We start from the raw sequence: 17,212 nt of genomic DNA on the forward strand, positions 1-17,212 counted from the left end.
CACCACAGCTGGAGCTGACCTTGAAGCTCTACCTGCCACATCTCTGCTGCTGCCTCCCTTCCAGCCTCATACCTTCTGCGCTCCGTTCCCTAGAACACCATTTTGGGAAGATTCCCATTCACAGATGGAATCAGTCAAGATGTTACTCCCTCTGGGAAGTTTTCCCAAAGCCTCTCTGGCTGGACACTCTTGTTCCCACAGGAATTTGCCTGATTCCTCTGACTCAAAGTACAAGTTTCTTATAATAGCCCGGCACAGGGGCTCACGCCTATAATCCCAGCACTCTGGGAGGCCGAGGCAGGTGGATTGCCTAAGCTCAGAAGTGCGAGACCAGCCCAAGCAAGAGTGAGACCCCCATCTCTAAAACTAACTGGGTGTTGTGGTGGGCACCTATAGTCCAAACTACTCAGGAGGCTGAGGCAAGAGAATTGCTTGAGCCTAAGAGTTTGAGGTTGCTGTGAGCTATGATGCCACAGCGCTCTACTGAGGGTGACAAAGTAAAATGTCTCAAAAAAAGAAGTTTCTTACAAGAGGTGATTCTTATTGACAGCTGCATCCCCACGCATCAGCACCTAATGCACATGCTTGGCAGAGGGCAGGCTCTCAGTGAATACTTCACAAATGAATGAACCAATGAGGAAATTAGAAACCTACTTAACTCAAATTAGTATTCAGGGAAGTATAACAGAAGTTTAAAAATAACTTTATTTTCTGAAATCAAGAGGCTCTGGATAGCCAATATTAAATTCATTGTATTTTAATATTAATTCATTCTTAAAATCATTTAACTGTGTTTGCTTTGTGAAAATTCATTAATTGTAGACTGAAGATTTCTGCTCTCTTTTGTACTTTATTTTATTTTATTCATTTACTTTTTGTAGAGATAGAGGGTCTATGTTGCTTAGTCTAGTCTCAAACTCCTGGCCTCAAGCAGTGGCCCCTGACTCATCCCAGGCCCCCCTGGGATTAGAGTCATGAGCCATTGTACCCAGTGATGTATATTTTATAATATATTAATAAAAATTGAAAAAACACATTTCACACAGCTGGAATACAGCCGGAAACCACAGTTAGTGGTAAGTTCACATGCATGGAAAGAGCACACACCATAGAAGAGACACTGACTACAGGTGAAATCACAGACTAATCATACCACTCACTCGCTGTGACATCTTTGTTCAGGAAAATTCTTTTTTCTTTTCTTTTTTTTTTTTTCAGGTTTTGGCTGGGGCTGGGTTTGAACCCACCACCTCCAACAAATGGGACCAGCGCCTTGCCCTTTTGAGCCACAGGCACCGCAAGGAAAATTCTTGATATTCTGCTCTACCGTCCACAAAATGGATAATAACCATTTTGCCTAAATCTCAGGGCTATAGAAAAGATAAAATCATAATGGTGAAAATTCAAACATAAAGTGTGTGCTAGCAGAACCTGCTCCAAAAAAAATCAGATTTTGGAAAATATAATACTTTGGCATGAAACTGTCCACAAAGACCCATGAATGCATATCAAAAAATGATATAGGACAATGAATTCAGGATACTAACCTGAAATTTAAGCTTAAATTTATTCTTGAGGAACAAAGAAAGGATATCCTTACATTATTTTTTCTTATAAACTAGACTTAAAAATTACATATATTTCATGAACTAAAATAAACATTTCTCATTCTTATGATAACTGGAATGCTTTTAAGAGTTCAGCTAAGGCATTAACCTTCTGGTTAAAGGAATCTCGGAGAGTGGAGGGAGAGGAAAGCATAGCTATTCCTTACTCCTTACTTATTGTGCTCTTTCCTACTAGATTATAACCTCTGAGTTCAAGAACTTTGTTCTTTACCTTTTTAACCACTATAGCGTAAGGCATAAAATCTCTACTAAAAACAGAAAAACTAGCTGGGCATAGTGGTGCGTACCTATAGTCCCAGCTACCAGGAGGGTGAAGTAAGAGAACTACTCAACTCCAAGAGTTTGAGATTGCTGTGAACTATGCTCTCATGGTACTCTAACCAGGGTTAGTTTTGAGACTCTGTCTCAAAAACAAGAAAAAAAAATTATTTTCACATATATAAATCCTAAAACCTTATTAAGAACAGAAATGGCCAGGTGTGGTGCCTCACACCTGTAATCCTAGCACTTTGGGAGATCAAGGCCAGAGGATGGCTTGAGGTCAGGAGTTTGAGACCAGCCAGAGGATGAGCGAGACTCTGTTTCTACAAAAAACAGAAAAATTAGCCAGGCAAGATAGTATGCACTTATAGTCCCAGCTATTCGGGAGGCTGAGGCAGGCAGATCACTTGGGAGTTTCAGGTTGTAGTAAGCTAAGATGCTGCCCTTGCACTCTAGTCTGGGAGAAAAAAGCAAGACTCTGTCTTCAAAAAAAAAACAAATTCCAAAACAAAAAAACCCCACTAAAATGGTTAGGGAAACCTGACAACTGATAATGAGCATGTACCATTGCTGCAAGACTGACACTAACATCAAGACCAGGCTTTCCCCCTCTGCCAAAGCCGCTACTCATATACCCATCATAGAAAAAGCTATGTACCTATCAGTATTATCTTCCTGTTTTGTTTTGTTTTTTTCTGTTCTGTTAGCAGCTTCTTTTGGTTTGTTGTCAGCTACAGAATCAAGAATGCTGTAGCACATGTTATCTAAATATCAAAAATGCATATTAGCACAAGCACACGCATACACAAAAGCAGAAAGACTAAACAACCTGATGACTCAGGACTGACTTCTGCAATAGTCATTACAAATCAAAACATAAAATTCTTTAAAGAATTAAAAATAAACTATGCCTGAAAGGAAGCTGGAGAAAAGGAGGCTGCAGCCAAACCCGCACTTCTAAAAGCCAACACTCAACCCAGAGCTACGCAGCTCAACAGCCTGCCCATAACAAAATGGTGGCCAATGTAGGAACTGGAAGGAAGGAACTGCATCAGAGCAAAAGGGTCGCCATAGAAATTTCCAGGATCTGATGAAAAAGAAAAGAGCCAAAACACCTGGATGGCCCACCTGGCTTGGAACAAAGAGGTACTGTCTATGCCTGCTGGGCTAGAGCTCTTTCCAAGCCCTAAAGGCAGCAAAACTCCTCCCATTTTAAGCTGCGTCTGAGAGGACTCAGATTTCACCACACAGTCATCAATACCAAGCTGGCTAACTTCCGTTTTTCGTCTTCTGAAGAATGGTTAGCTCACATTCTAAAAAAAACATATAACTACTGATATGATATATTTGTAAGAGGATGAAAAACTGTATTACCCCAGGTTTAAAAACCCCATTCCCATCTCTCCACCTTGGAAAGGAAGTTATAAATGATAAAATGAACAAGCCAGGGGAAAAAAATCACATGAGAGTTATTAACATGATTGATAACCCCAGAGGCAGAAGGCTTGCTACCAAGGAATGTAAGCTACCACAAAGAACAGCAGGTAATTCCAGAAGTAATAGAGTATCCTGCCAAATTGGGAGGCAAACTTACATAAAAAATACCAACAGAATGTAAAATTCAAAGTGATATTTAAGTCCAAACTCAACTATCAAAAATTTACAGCAAAATCTATATTAAGTTTATAATTCTGGAACACATTTTCCATAGAAGGCATATAATACACTCTATATAATAAAATCCTAAGTAACCCACAAAAGCTTCTTTAATCCAAAATGTTGCTGAAAAGGAGATGGAGTAGAAGCAGTCAGGGGACACTGGAACCAAAGACTTTGGTTCAAGGCTCTAAACTAGTTTACTGGAGATGATGACCTCAGATAGCTCATTTAATATCTCTAAGCTCCACATTTCTCATCTGTATGATGGGTACAGGAATACCAAGCTCAAATGAGACCTGAGTACTTACTGATCATAAATAGTTATCACCCTAACTACTCCCCCTCTCAACTCAATCCTGGTGGGGGGAGGGAGTTAGGGACAGTCAGCAGTGCCTTAGCTATGATCTCAAGTGAAGGGTTTGGTTCAGAGCTACTGGAGTTCACAGAAGTGGAGTCTTGGGCAGTGGAGAACAGATGAGAAAAGAACCCCAGGAAAGGCTGTTGTCAATCGCTGAGGAGAGCTGTCTCTAAGAGCCAGGTCTTTCATAGCAGAGAATGACTTACACAACCCTTAACTTCAAAGTGCTTAAACAAAAGCAATCTTCTTCCCAAAGCTGTAATCCCCTCTCTTTTAAAAATCCTTTCCCTGATTTTGTCTAGCTTTCCACAATCCCTAGAGAAATTGTGTTCACTTAAAGATGAAAACTCAATTATAGAACTCATGTACTTTGTACTGTTAGGAAGAGGATATTCATAGCCTTGGAAAATATCCAGACCTGATCAAAAGCAAAACCCACATCAAGAGCAGGCATCCGGTCTGTCTCCCCACCACACATAAACCGCGCCTTCTCATTCCCAGATGGTTTCCACTATTTCTTTTTCTTTTTTTTGATTCAGGCATCTTTTAAACCAGAAGCATAGGGACTGAGTAAAGACTATAAAGGACAATAGAAAAAGCCACATTTATTACCAGCCATTCACCAGCTAGGTGGCCTGAGAAAGGCCCTCATCTCTGTGGCTCACTGAGCACCTCTCCCTCAGCCCCTCAGATCAGGCTCACATCCAGGACAGAGGACTCCTCTGACCACCCTACTTCAGTGCACAATCCTCATGTACTGTCCCTACAGTCTGCTCTGATTTATTTCTCTCCACACTGTTTATCACCATCTAATACACTACGGTTTGAGTTGTTTACCATTTTGTCTCCCTCCTCCCCAACAAAGACCTAAGTGCCACGAGGACAGAGACTGTTGTTGGCCGTGTTTCCTGGTGTATCCCCAGAGCCCAGCACATACCTGGATCCAACCAGGCACCCCAGCAGTATTTGTTAGTTAATACAGAATACATGTTGAGTTAATTCATCCCTGCAGTGGAGCTCGTAGTACTCACTATGCAGGGCTGTTTTGAGGATCACCTCAAAATAAGAAAGAAAAATGCTGGCATAGCATAAGTACTCAACAACTGCTAGTTTCCTTTCACTTCTTAAGACAAAATGACCGGCCAAAAGTTGCAGAGCATTTCAAGTGGGACACAAGCAAGACTGCAAGTCAGTGCCTCTCAGGGGGGCCATGATTCATGAGGTTCTGTTGCAAATCTATAATGGAATCAGTGAGGGATTTGGGTACTTAGAAACTTAGCAATTTGGCAGAGAAATTTTACATCTGCTGAAATCTGAAGAGAAAACAATCGAGACTTGAAATTGTATGACTTTTTCTCATTTAATTTTTCTAGTAACTAATTTTAAATGTCTTTTACAAAAGTATCACTTCACAATAGACCAGAAATTATTTTTTTTAATCCTCACCCTTCATAACCATTTGGGAAGCACGGGCCAAGCATACTCAGTCCAGTGAGGCCCAGAAAGCTGCAGAACACAAGCAAACTCACTCACACTGCAAATTCAGAACTGCAATCTGTGTGGATTCTAGAGACATAGGTGAGAGGTGGGTGGGGAGGCAGGCAGGTCCAATTGTCAGAAGTTGGCTCAGGGAATTAGATCTCTGTAGGCCAGTTCCAGAATGGAAGAGAATTCCCTAAGACAGGGTTTCTCAGAATGTTTCCAAACACTTGGTAGGCAAGAGTCCCCGAGACCAAAAAGAGAGGAAGATTACCAAGTGACTCACTCACTTCCTGATTGTGGTGACATCATGAGTCATACGATATGAGCACCTTATTATATGTCCAACGTATCTCAATCAAGGTAAATTGAAGGAAGGCAAAGAACAGGAAGACAAAAGATGTAGATCAAAGTTAGGGTTAGGATATAAATCCCATGACGAAGAAGCTCAGTCCCTCACATCCGCCTTCAAAATGCCTTTTCCAGTGAGTTTGTAATAGGCCATCCATACTACCATCAGATATGCTCAATATGCCCCATATTTTATTATAGTTTTGCCATTGTTACACTGAATTCACATTTTCCAAAAGAACAGCTCCCGACCTAACCCTTTTTAAATTGTAGGAGTCTACAGTTCTTGGCTCGGAAACACTGCTGTTGCTCTGACAGAGCTCCAGAGGAGCAGATGGCACCAGATGAGATAAATTGCAAGACAGTCTCTGTCTCTCCGTTGCCTCCTCCCTACCTCAAACAGCTCTCCTAAATAATATTACTCCCATGTCCCTCTGCCTGTATTTTCTCATCATATAGGATTAGGCGTCAAATTGTCAGAAACTGAAAAGGGAGTCTTTAAAGAAAAAAAAAGATTAACTATATCTAAATTTATTGCTGATTAAATACTTAGTCCTACTTGTATTGCTACATTAATAAGCATTTATGCATTTATACTATTCATATATTCTGTAGGACTGCTGTTGCCACCATAGAGTGATACTGCAAGGTAAGGTTTTACATTTTTACACACATAAGACTATCGTTTCAGTTTAGATGAGTAATGTGGACCATGTGCAAATATGTTCATCCATGATTACTTTCAAAGAGATATGTTCTATCTTTGCAAATAGCTCAAAGGGAGCATCTAGCCTATTGATCTATGAGCGGAGTATGCGCAAAACACCCACAAACTACTCACACTTACATGACTAACAGAATCTCTTTCACGGAGCCTTTTGCTATTTCTATGTGGGATGTAATGTGATGGAGGACCCAAACCTACAAAGTTTACATAATATTTAGCTCTCAGTTCCTCCAGCCTTAAAAAAAAATCTTTCTCCTCCTTTACAAAACATCAAGAGGCTACCTAAAAAGACAAGCTTTTGTCTTGTTATCGCCACTCTTGTTATTAGTATGGAAAATAATTACCACCACTTAAAAACATTTTATCTTCTCTACTGTACTATAAGCTTCATGAGGGAAGGATGCATAACATTTATATCCCTCACAGTAAGTAATATACACAGATATTTAACAATATTTGCTGAAGAAAGGAAAGGAAATAAAGATACAAATAGAATGTGTATAACCCAGATTAAAGCCCAGAGATTTTAACAAGAGATTCAGACATTTGAAATGTTCTTAGTAACTTTGAGAAATTATTACCACATTAGAAAAAAAAAAGCTATACAATTTTATTTTTTTCAGTTAGCTAGTAAGAGCTTGTACAGTTTGCGTTTTCCTGAATTTTCCTAGCTGGCCGAGGGCTAACACTTGAGAGAAGGAGCAGTCTTTGCCTCCCTCCCATCTCCCACAACGGGACTGCACAGCCAGTACCTTCCACCTGGCCTCCCTCCTCCAAGTCAGCTGCTCAGCCCACTGTGGGAGCTGCTCACCTCCGGGGCTCTCCCTTGCTAACTCCTCCTATTCTTCTGCGCTGCCTTCCAGGATGGCCACATTCCCTCTGAGATGCTGCTCCTCCCTGTTGTGAATTAAGCCATCACAGTCTATGGTCTACAACCTCTTTGACTGCTTGGCTTTTTTTTCTCTTCTGTTTGTCTGCTTGTGGGAGTTCAGGGCCTCATTAGTTTGCCATTATAAAGGTTTCCTCCCCCACCAACAACGTGCCAGCAGCTTCTGGAAAGTTGGTCTTTTCATAGCCAAACAGACTACAGTATTACTGTAATGTTTTGATTTGCATTCCCCACACAAATATAAATAAGAGTTAAACTCCCTCTGGGTCTAGAAAACAAGTTCTCAATAAGTATTTTTTTTCTCCTCTTCCAAGTTGTGCATAACTCTTGGTGAATATATCATACCAAGTTTTGCAGATACCCTTCTCCATTTATGTACTGTTAAACAAGCTAAAAAATACGTTAGTTTTACTCACCCCACCAAATATCTGTCCCCTATCATCACTCTTTGCAGCTAAGAACAGCATGATGGGAAAGAATAGTATCTTCAACAAAGGGTGCTGGGAAAACAGGATAGCCAAATGCAAAGAATGAATCATATAAAAAAGCAACTCAAAATGGATTAAAGACCTAAATGTAAGACCCCAAAAAACATAGGGGGGAAGCTGCATGACATGATTCCTTGGATATAACACTTTAAGCACAGGCAACAAAAGCAAAAATAGGTACCTGAGACCACATCAAACTTAGAAACTTTTGTGCATCAAAGGACACAATCAGAGGCCAGGCACAGTAGCTCATGCCTGTAATCTTATCACTCTGGGAGACTGAGTTGGGTGAATCACCTGAGCTCAGGAGTTTGAGACCAGCCAGAGCAAGAGCAAGACCCTGTCTCTACTAAAAAACCATAAAAACCAGCCAGGTGTCATGGTGGGCACCTGTAGTCCCAGTTACTCAGAAGGCTGAGGCAAGAAAATCCCTAAGCCTAGGAGTTTGAGGCAGCTGTGAGATAAGATGCTATGGACGGCACTCAACCTCAGGGTGACAGAGTGAGACTCTGTCTCAAAAGAAAAAAAAAACACACAAAAGCGTGAAAAGGCAAACTAAGTAATGGGAGAAAATACTTGCAAATCACATATTTGATAAGAGTTTAATGTAATATCCAGGATACATAAATAACTCCTATAACTCAACTGAAAAAAGTTAAATAATAATTAAAAATTATAAGGACTTGAGCAGACATGTCTCCAAAAATGATATACAAATAGCCAACAAGCATATTAAAAGATGCTTTTTAGCATCACGAATCATCAGAGAAATGCAAATCAAAACCACAATGAGATATCATCTCAACAATCATCAGGATGGCTACTATAAAAAAAAAAACACAAGGAATAACAAGTGTTGGCAGAGATGCAGAGAAACTGGAATCTTGTACATTGTTGGTGGGACTGCAAAATGGTTTAGTTGCTATAGAAAACAGCATGGTGGTTCTTAAAGAAATTAAAGACAGAGCTACCATATGACTCAGTAATTCTATTTCTGGGCATATTATATCCAAAATAATCTCAAGCAGGGGCTTGAAGAGTTATTTGTATACCCACGTTTACAGTAGCACTATTCACAACAGCCAAGTCATGGAAGCAACTTAAGTGTCCATGAACAGATGAATGGATGAACAAAATGTGGTAAAACTACTACTGAACAGTGGAAAACTACACAGCCTCAAAAAGGAAGGAAATCCTGCCATGAGCTACAACATGGATGAACCATGAGGATATTGTTCTAAAAGAAATAAGCCAGTCACAGAAGGCCAAAGACAGCATGATTCCACCTATATGAGGTACCTGAAGTGCAGTAAGTCCTCACTCAATGTCACTGATTGGTTCCTGGAAACTGACTTTAATTGGTAGGACATATAATGAAACTAATTTTACCACAGGCTAATTGGTACAATTGGGCTTAAGTTAGGTACACAGGCCTAAGTTCCTATGGCAAACATCAGCAAATGATGTTTAAATAAAGACCCAAAACATTTCTAATATTAAATACTGAAATAAATGCAAGCTATATAATACACTTAAGAAAGATTAATAAAAACAAGTAAGATAATTAATTATTTACCCAATTTTTGGTATATATGTGAGTGATGGCAGTCATATTGGTGGCAGGTTAAAACAGAAATAAATATTTGCAAAGAGAACACTATGAGGACCACCTCTTATTACCATGAGTTCAAAACCAGTAACATGGCAGGTTTGCTGAGCGCTTCTGTATGACATCATTTTTTGCCATGCATTTATATGATTACTATATACTTTGTGAATTTTTATTTTGCAATAATTTGTATTCATTCATTTTCCAATTCATTTATTCTAGTTCAGGTGGGTGACTGAGGCCAACGCTGGCAGCTTAAGACATGAGGGGAAACAACCTTGGACAGCGGTGTGTCATCCCAGCACAGGGCACACTCATACACACGCCCACATACACACTCACTCAGCCTGGGACATTCAGACACATCAGTTAACCTGATGAGCACATCTTTGGTATGTAGAAGAAAACCCATGAAGACCTAGGAGGAACGTGTTCACATAGACAGTGGCCCTCGCCAGGAATCAATTGTTCCCTCATCAACATTACAACAAAATGGTACTGAATGAAAGGACACTGTTCATGGACCTGCTGTAGTCAGATTTCTAGACATGGAGAGTAGAAGATCCTTTTGTGGTTCATGAACATGATGACTGGGATTTTAGGCTCATCTGTGAGAGCCTCTCTCAAACCTTGTTAGGGCCTTGGTGGCGCATTACTCAACTGACGTGGACAAATGACAAGAAAGGAAAATAGAATGGTGGTTACGAGGAGCAGGGGGAGGGGAGGGAGTCGTTGTTTAACTGGTACAGCGTTTCAGTTCTGTAAGACAAAAAAAATCTGTAGAATTGTGACAACATAAGTATAATAAATACTATGAAACTATATACTTAAAAACTGTTAAGATGGTAAATTTTATGACGTGGGATTTTTATTTTTTCACCTTAATTTTTTAAAAAGCATAATATAGTTGATGGAGTATGGGGCTGAGTTTTACAGACCCAAGTATAAAACCATATTAGCTCTGCAACTTACTGTGCGGTCTTAGGCAAATTCCTCTGAGAAGCAGTTTCCTCATCTATATAAATGAGAGCATAAATAATATATATTTTCAAAGTGATTTGAAGATTAGATGAAAACTGTTGGCACAGAAGACACTCAGAGTTGGAGTCCTTAATTCTCCCCCTGGGGATTACATCAACATACACCCCATCGAAGCACCTAACAGAAACTAAAGGCTTACTAAGTCTTATATTGCTCTAGACAACTCTCCAGAAATAGAATCCCCATTTACTCTCCCCAAAAAGGATAGCAGGCAGGACTGTAATCCCTACTTTGCTGATAAGGACAGCAAAGCAGAGAAGTGGCCTAACATGCCTAGACCCTCAAGTAAGTAGTCACAGACGCTGAAAAACTGTGAAATGCTTCGTTTTACTGCACCTAGACATGAGGTACAGAAACATGAGACAGAGCTGGCAACACAACAAATATAGCCACATAAAAACAAAACTCAAAAGGGGGCTGCTAGGGTCTGAATGTTTGTGTCTTCTCCAAAATTCAGGTTGAAACTTAATCCCCAATCCAATAGTTAATAAGAAGTGGGGCCAGAGGGGCTAGAGATGACTGTCTAGATCCTTTCACCTTCTGACCTGTAAAGATGCAGCACTCAAAACACCATCTCAGAAGCAGAGACCCGGGCCCTTATTAGAGACTGAAACTGTTTGTGCCTGGTTCTTGGACTTCACAGCCTCCAGAACTATAAGAAATAAATTTTTGTTATTTAAAAATCACCCAGCCTGTGGTATTTTATTACAGCAGCAGAAATGGACTAAGACAGGAGTACAACACATAAAACTGACCACAAGGGCAGGGTCTCAAACATCTATTAAGTAATCAGACAGGATTAGGGAAAATGATTTTATATTTACAATTAACATTTACGAAGATTCACTGAAAAGGCCATCTAATCCCCTTGTCTACTTTTTTTTTCTTGAGACTGAGTCTCAAGTTGTCACTCTCAGTAGAGTGCCGAGGGGTCACAGCTCATAGCAACTTCAAACTCTTAGGCTCAAGCGATTCTCTTGCCTCAGCCTTCCAAGTAGCTGGGACTACAGGCGCCCACCACAACGCCCAGCTATTTTTGTTGTTGCAGTTGTCAGTGTTTTAGCTGAGCAGGGCCAGATTCGAACCCCCAGCCTCAGTGTATGTGCTGGAGCTCCACCCACTGAGCTACGGGAGATGCTCCCTCCCACCCCCACCTTTTAAACAGGTTCTTTCCCTGCCTAAGCATTCACTTTAATTTTCGGTTATCTTTTAAGACAAATTTTTAACTCTAACTCATGATGCAGTTTAAGATAATTTACTTTTTACTCCAGTTGAAAAGAGTTGCTTAACACAATCTATGATTACTAAGTGACTAAATTATGAGTCAACCATATTTTGTTGGAGGTGTTTGTTCCTCCCAAATTTTAAAATGCCCACCTTAGTAAATTTCCCAGAAGCTGTATCATCTGGGCTATGTCCTAACATGACAATATCTACAGCACATATTCCATTTCAAATACACTATGGAAAGTAGATAGGGCATTCAGGAGAGAAAAAAGTTACCTCTTATGTTTTAACAGTACCCACAAATAACAAGATTGAGTTGAAACAACCAAGTAATACAGAGGTCAACTTGTTTTTGACATAAATGGACTTGGAGAAAGCTCAGATCTTGTCCAGTACACATACTTCCTAAAACTACGAGTTTCTCCTAGAGAGCTAGAGCCCAGCTCTAGCCCCATTCCCCTTCCTGTAACCCTGGAGCACAGTGACTAACTGTGCAAAGTGTTCATTACAGATGACTACAACAACCAGGTTTCTTCAGGATACACCTGTTATCCACACCTTTATTTTTTTTATGATGTCATTCCCCCATGTCTTTTTGACAACCCCAATTTCAGCTTTATCCCTAACATGACAGTATAACTACAGCAACCTTACACACATTCTGCTTCAACTACTCTTTTGGAACTTAATTGCATACGCTCAATTTTAATTGTATGTTCACTTTCCACATGTCAAGCACTGAGCTAACAGGTCTACAAGAGAAGAGGTATAGCATCATGGTAAAAGTGACTGGAAAGTTGTAAGACTGACTTTGAATTATGCCAGTAGATGACCTTTGAACTTGATCTGCAACACTGGTTGTTCCCTGAGTCTCGAGATTGGGCCTGTGGATTTTAAATGCACAAGCCTCCATAATTCTGTAAATCAATTCCTTAAAACAAATCGCTCTCAATCACTACTAAATCACTCTTCTCAAACCCTGCCACAGCTTTATCAACTAAATTTAGGTAATATTCTGAATCTTTCACTTTCATTTCCACAATGTTCACAGGAGTAGATTTCATTTCTACCACACAACACAGATTTGACATTAACTATCTCGTGAATCATTTTCACTCAAATCCTTGAAACTTTAACTTACAGAAAGCTACTATTCTTTTATTTTGATTAAGGAGGATAAAATACACATCTGCTATGATGTTGAGTGTTATAAAAGTGTCAGTGGAGAAGTCACATGTCACAATTACTAAGTTTTCTCTACCAATGAGAAACTGTAATCTCAAGGAAAAAGAGTAAGTTGGTTTTCCAATCTATGTCTGAATGAATATATAAATAACAACTCATTTGAAAAGAGTCAAGTTTCAGCTTTTTGGCACTTCCTCTAAGTTAAACATAGAATTACCATGCCATCAAGCAATTCCACTCCTGAGTATATACCTAAAAGCAGGGACTCCAACAGATATTTATGCAACAGTGTTCAATAGCGATATTACTCACAACAGCTGAAAAGTGAAAATAACCCTCTAAGTAGCTAAATGGATAAATGAATGCAATATATATGATACATATACATATACTATGGAATATTATTCAACCATAAAAAGGAATGAACTTCTGATATATGCTACCACATGGATGAACTTTAAGGACATTATGCTGAGTGAAATACGCCAGACAAAAGTATAAATGTATACGATTCCACCTGTATAAGGTAACTAGAGTAGGGAATTTTGTAAGGACAGAAAGTAGAGTAGAGGTTACCAGTGGCTGGGGGCAAGGGAGAATGGGACTTACTGTTTAATGGGTACAAAGTTTCTGTTGGAAAAGACAAAAAGTTCTGGAAATAGTGGTAATAGTTAAACATTGTGAATATGAACTAAATGCTACTGAACTGTAACTTAAAATATTAATGCAGAAACTGTGTATTATTCACACTTTACCACAATAAAAAAAAGGGGAAAAACAATCAGAATGGAAAATTAAACTGGAGAAAAACAGTCACATTTTCAAGGCATTTGCAACTTCCACTATTTCCTTTTTTTTTTTTTTTAATTTTACAGATGGGGAAACTGAGTCCCAAACATCCAATCAGAGGCACAGCACAGATCAGCACTCCGGCCTATGGGCTCTGCAGCCAGTGGGCACACTCCATAGCACGGCACACAGCACGGCACACAGCACGCCCTCTCTCAGGACAGTCCCCCAATTCCTCCTTCTCCTCTCACACCTTTCCTCTCTCCACGCCAACCTTCATCTGAACAATTTAATGATAACCGCTGGGCAAAAGCATCATTTGTAAGACTAGGACAAAAATGTAGGAGCATCTGAAAAAGCAGATTTTACAGAAGGATCAGCATGTACTAAACTTTGTGCACAAGGGCTCTGTATATTTTAGGAGGTTTTCAGCTGCAAAAAATTTGGAAAACTCAAAGTTAAATTGGCATAAGCCATGAAAAAATTCATTATCTCAGGTGGCGCCTGTGGCTCAAGGAGAAAGGCACCAGCCCAATATACCAGAGGTGGTGGGTTCAAATCCAGCCCTGGCCAAAAACTGCCAAAAAAAAACAAAAATTCATTATCTCATGGAACTGTGAGATCAAAGGCAGGGAGATATCCAGGTATATATCCTGTGATCATCAGCTTGACGTCAGCATCAAGAATCCAGGATCCTTCCTTCTGCTCTGACAACTTCAGTGTCAGATTCGTCTCAAGACTGATGCCATGGTTACAAGATAACTGCCAGTGGAAATAAAAGCCATATCTATGCTTCACTGTTTGTTGTCTTCTGATGTAAGAGAAAATGCTCCCCCAAAACAAAAAAATAAGCCTGTCCACATGACTGAGCCAATCTAGGTCACAGGACCACTTCTAGATCACAGTCACCACCAAGGGAAAACCATGCTCTGACCAACTTAAAGTACAGATGCTCATGTCTATCTGAGGAGGAGGAAACAGTAACTGAAAAATACCTACATTTCAGTTATTAGGAAAGGAAACAGATGCTGACAGGCAACCAACACTGTCCACCATCTTAATGTTTCTCAAACTTTCACATGCACACAGACTCCCCAAGGATCTCATTAAAACACAGATTCGGATGCAAAAGGGATAAGACTCAGATTCTACATTTCTTTTTTTTTTTTTTTTTTTTTGAGACAGAGCCTCAAGCTGTCCCCCTGGGTAGAGTGCCGTGGCATTACGGCTCACAGCAACCTCCAACTCCTGGGCTCAAGCGAGTCTCCTGCCTCCGCCTCCCAAGTAGCTGGGACCACAGGCACCCGCCACAACGCCCGGCTATTTTTTGGTTGCAGCCGTCATTGTTGTTTTGGCGGGTCCGGGCTGGGGATTCGAACCCGCCACCTTAGGTGTACATGGCTGGCGCCTTAGCCGGTTGAGCTATAGGCGCCGAGCCAGATTCTACATTTCTGATAAGCCTCCAAGTAACGCTGATGCTGCTGTCCCTCTCTGTGCACAGAAACTACTCGACATGAGTTTGTGTGTTCATTACCAAGAGAACTCATCTCCTCCAGCTACCAGAAGGTCTGGCCGTCTCCTGAGATCATCACATCGTGTTTGGACAGGCTGGCTGCCAACTGGGCTCTGGAGTTTGGAGGCCAGCACATTCCTCTCAGCTGCAATGCCACGACATTGAGTAATGCAGGTGACAAATTATCCTGAGGCATCCAAACACTAAGAAGCTTTTTACACAAAACATTTTGGCAAAATAATCAATGGTGATAAATAATGTAATCTAGCTCTAACAGCAAGCCATTAAGAATCTCTTGGGTTTTATCACCCCATCTGTATAACTGTTTCTACCTCCAGAATAAAAGAAGATATACTTCTTCAGAGAAAGACTACCCTCCACCAATACTAATCAAAGGGACTCCATGCTAAAATTTGAAAGAGGAAGTGACAGGTCCTTGGGAATCAGAGTGCAGACTCTAGACAGACACAAAATACAGTCATGGATTGGCGTGGCTCATCCTGAAGAGAAGGGGCATGATCATCAAGAGAATACACAGGAATAAGCAGGAGCATATCTGAGAGTTTCCCCAGGATCTCAATACTATCCAGCCCCACCAAGAGCTGCCATTCCTCCCTCACCACTTCTATCTTCGCCTTAGTACGGTGGTTCTCAACCTTCCTAATGCTGCGGCCCTTTAATACATTTCTTGTGGGTTGAGAACCGCTGCCTTAGTAGCTGGAGAATCTCTTCAACGCCTGGCAATTTCCTTGATTTCAGAATAACCAGGTCAAAGATTATGTTCCTCACCACTGCATGGGTCTCCCAAAGAAAGTTCAAAGCCATAAGAAATATATGGAAATTAAAATTCCAGGACCCAGGTCTCAATCTCAGCTTTGCCACTCTACTGACCAGATACATGGCTAGACTCGCATTTCCCAAGGCTAGGTTTGCTCATCTCAAAAAACCAGAATGATGATAATCGTCCCCATCTATAAAAGTTGTGGGGGCTCGGCGCCTGTGGCTCAAGTGGCTAAGGCGCCAACCACATACACCTAAGGTGGTGGGTTTGAATCCAGCCCAGGTCCACCAAACAACAACGATGGCTGCAACCAAAACAATAGCCAGGTGTTGTGGCAGGCGGCTGTGGTCCCAGCTACTTGGGAGGCGGAGGCAGGAGACTTGCTTGAGCCCAGGAGTTGGAGGTTGCTGTGAGTTGTGATACCACAGCACTCTACCCAGGGGGACAGCTTGAGGCTCTGTCTCAAAAAAAAAAAAAAAAAAGTTGTGGGGATTAAATAGAATGGCATAGGACAAAGGTCTTTGCCAAATCATGAAACACTGCATAGATGTTTGTCACTATCATTTGAAGTTCTCTATATGGCAGGAGAATAATCTCGGGTTTCTCCACTTCTAGAGGCCTCTGTAATTCTGACAAATTCTCCCATTCAGATAAAAGGATTTGGCTCATGACTCCTTCATATGCAATAAATGTCCACCAGAGGCTTTACCAGCAGCCCTGGTGGTGCATGGCCCAAAGCTAGGTCCCCAGAGATTCTGAGAACGCTGAGCTAGGACTGCAGTAGCCTGCAATTTGGAATTTCCTGTTCCTAGCTGGTTATGACACTAATCAGTACAGTTTACAAAGTGAAGGATTGTCTTTCTGAGCAGAGAGGATACCACAAAATTGTAACATCGGTGTAAACTGTCATTATTTCTAATGAAAGAGAACTGGGAGTTCAGTTCTCTGAGTCTTCTAACTCTATGATCCTGAGCCTTGCCTCAGAGAAACTTTAGCCTAGATTCCGCTACTAACAAAGCCTCTATTATGACCTCCCCTTCATCCTGCCAACTATTAGCCACTGTCCTCAACTGGCTCTCTAAATTTATATAATAATTAACATTGGCTATTTGCTTCAATCACAGAGCAATTCTTTTTAAAAAGAACCAAAAGTTTGGTGGCACCTGTGGCTCAAAGTAGGGCATCAGCCCCATATGCCGGAGGTGGCGGGTTCAAACCCAGCCCCCA

At 40.7% G+C, this 17,212-nt stretch overlaps 1 non-coding gene across 1 annotated transcript; it reads left to right on the top strand.

Moving 5' to 3' along the window:
- Window positions 1–10,011: 10,011 nt before the first annotated feature.
- LOC111726375 lies at window positions 10,012–10,115 on the top strand. The gene has a single exon (XR_002774163.1). It is a non-coding gene; the product is annotated as a small nucleolar RNA U13 (small nucleolar RNA).
- Window positions 10,116–17,212: the final 7,097 nt, after the last annotated feature.

The sequence above is a fragment of the Otolemur garnettii genome, unplaced genomic scaffold (genome assembly GCF_000181295.1).
Source record: "Otolemur garnettii isolate 467f Iridium unplaced genomic scaffold, OtoGar3 scaffold00062, whole genome shotgun sequence".
Classification (NCBI taxonomy): Eukaryota; Metazoa; Chordata; class Mammalia; order Primates; family Galagidae; genus Otolemur; species Otolemur garnettii.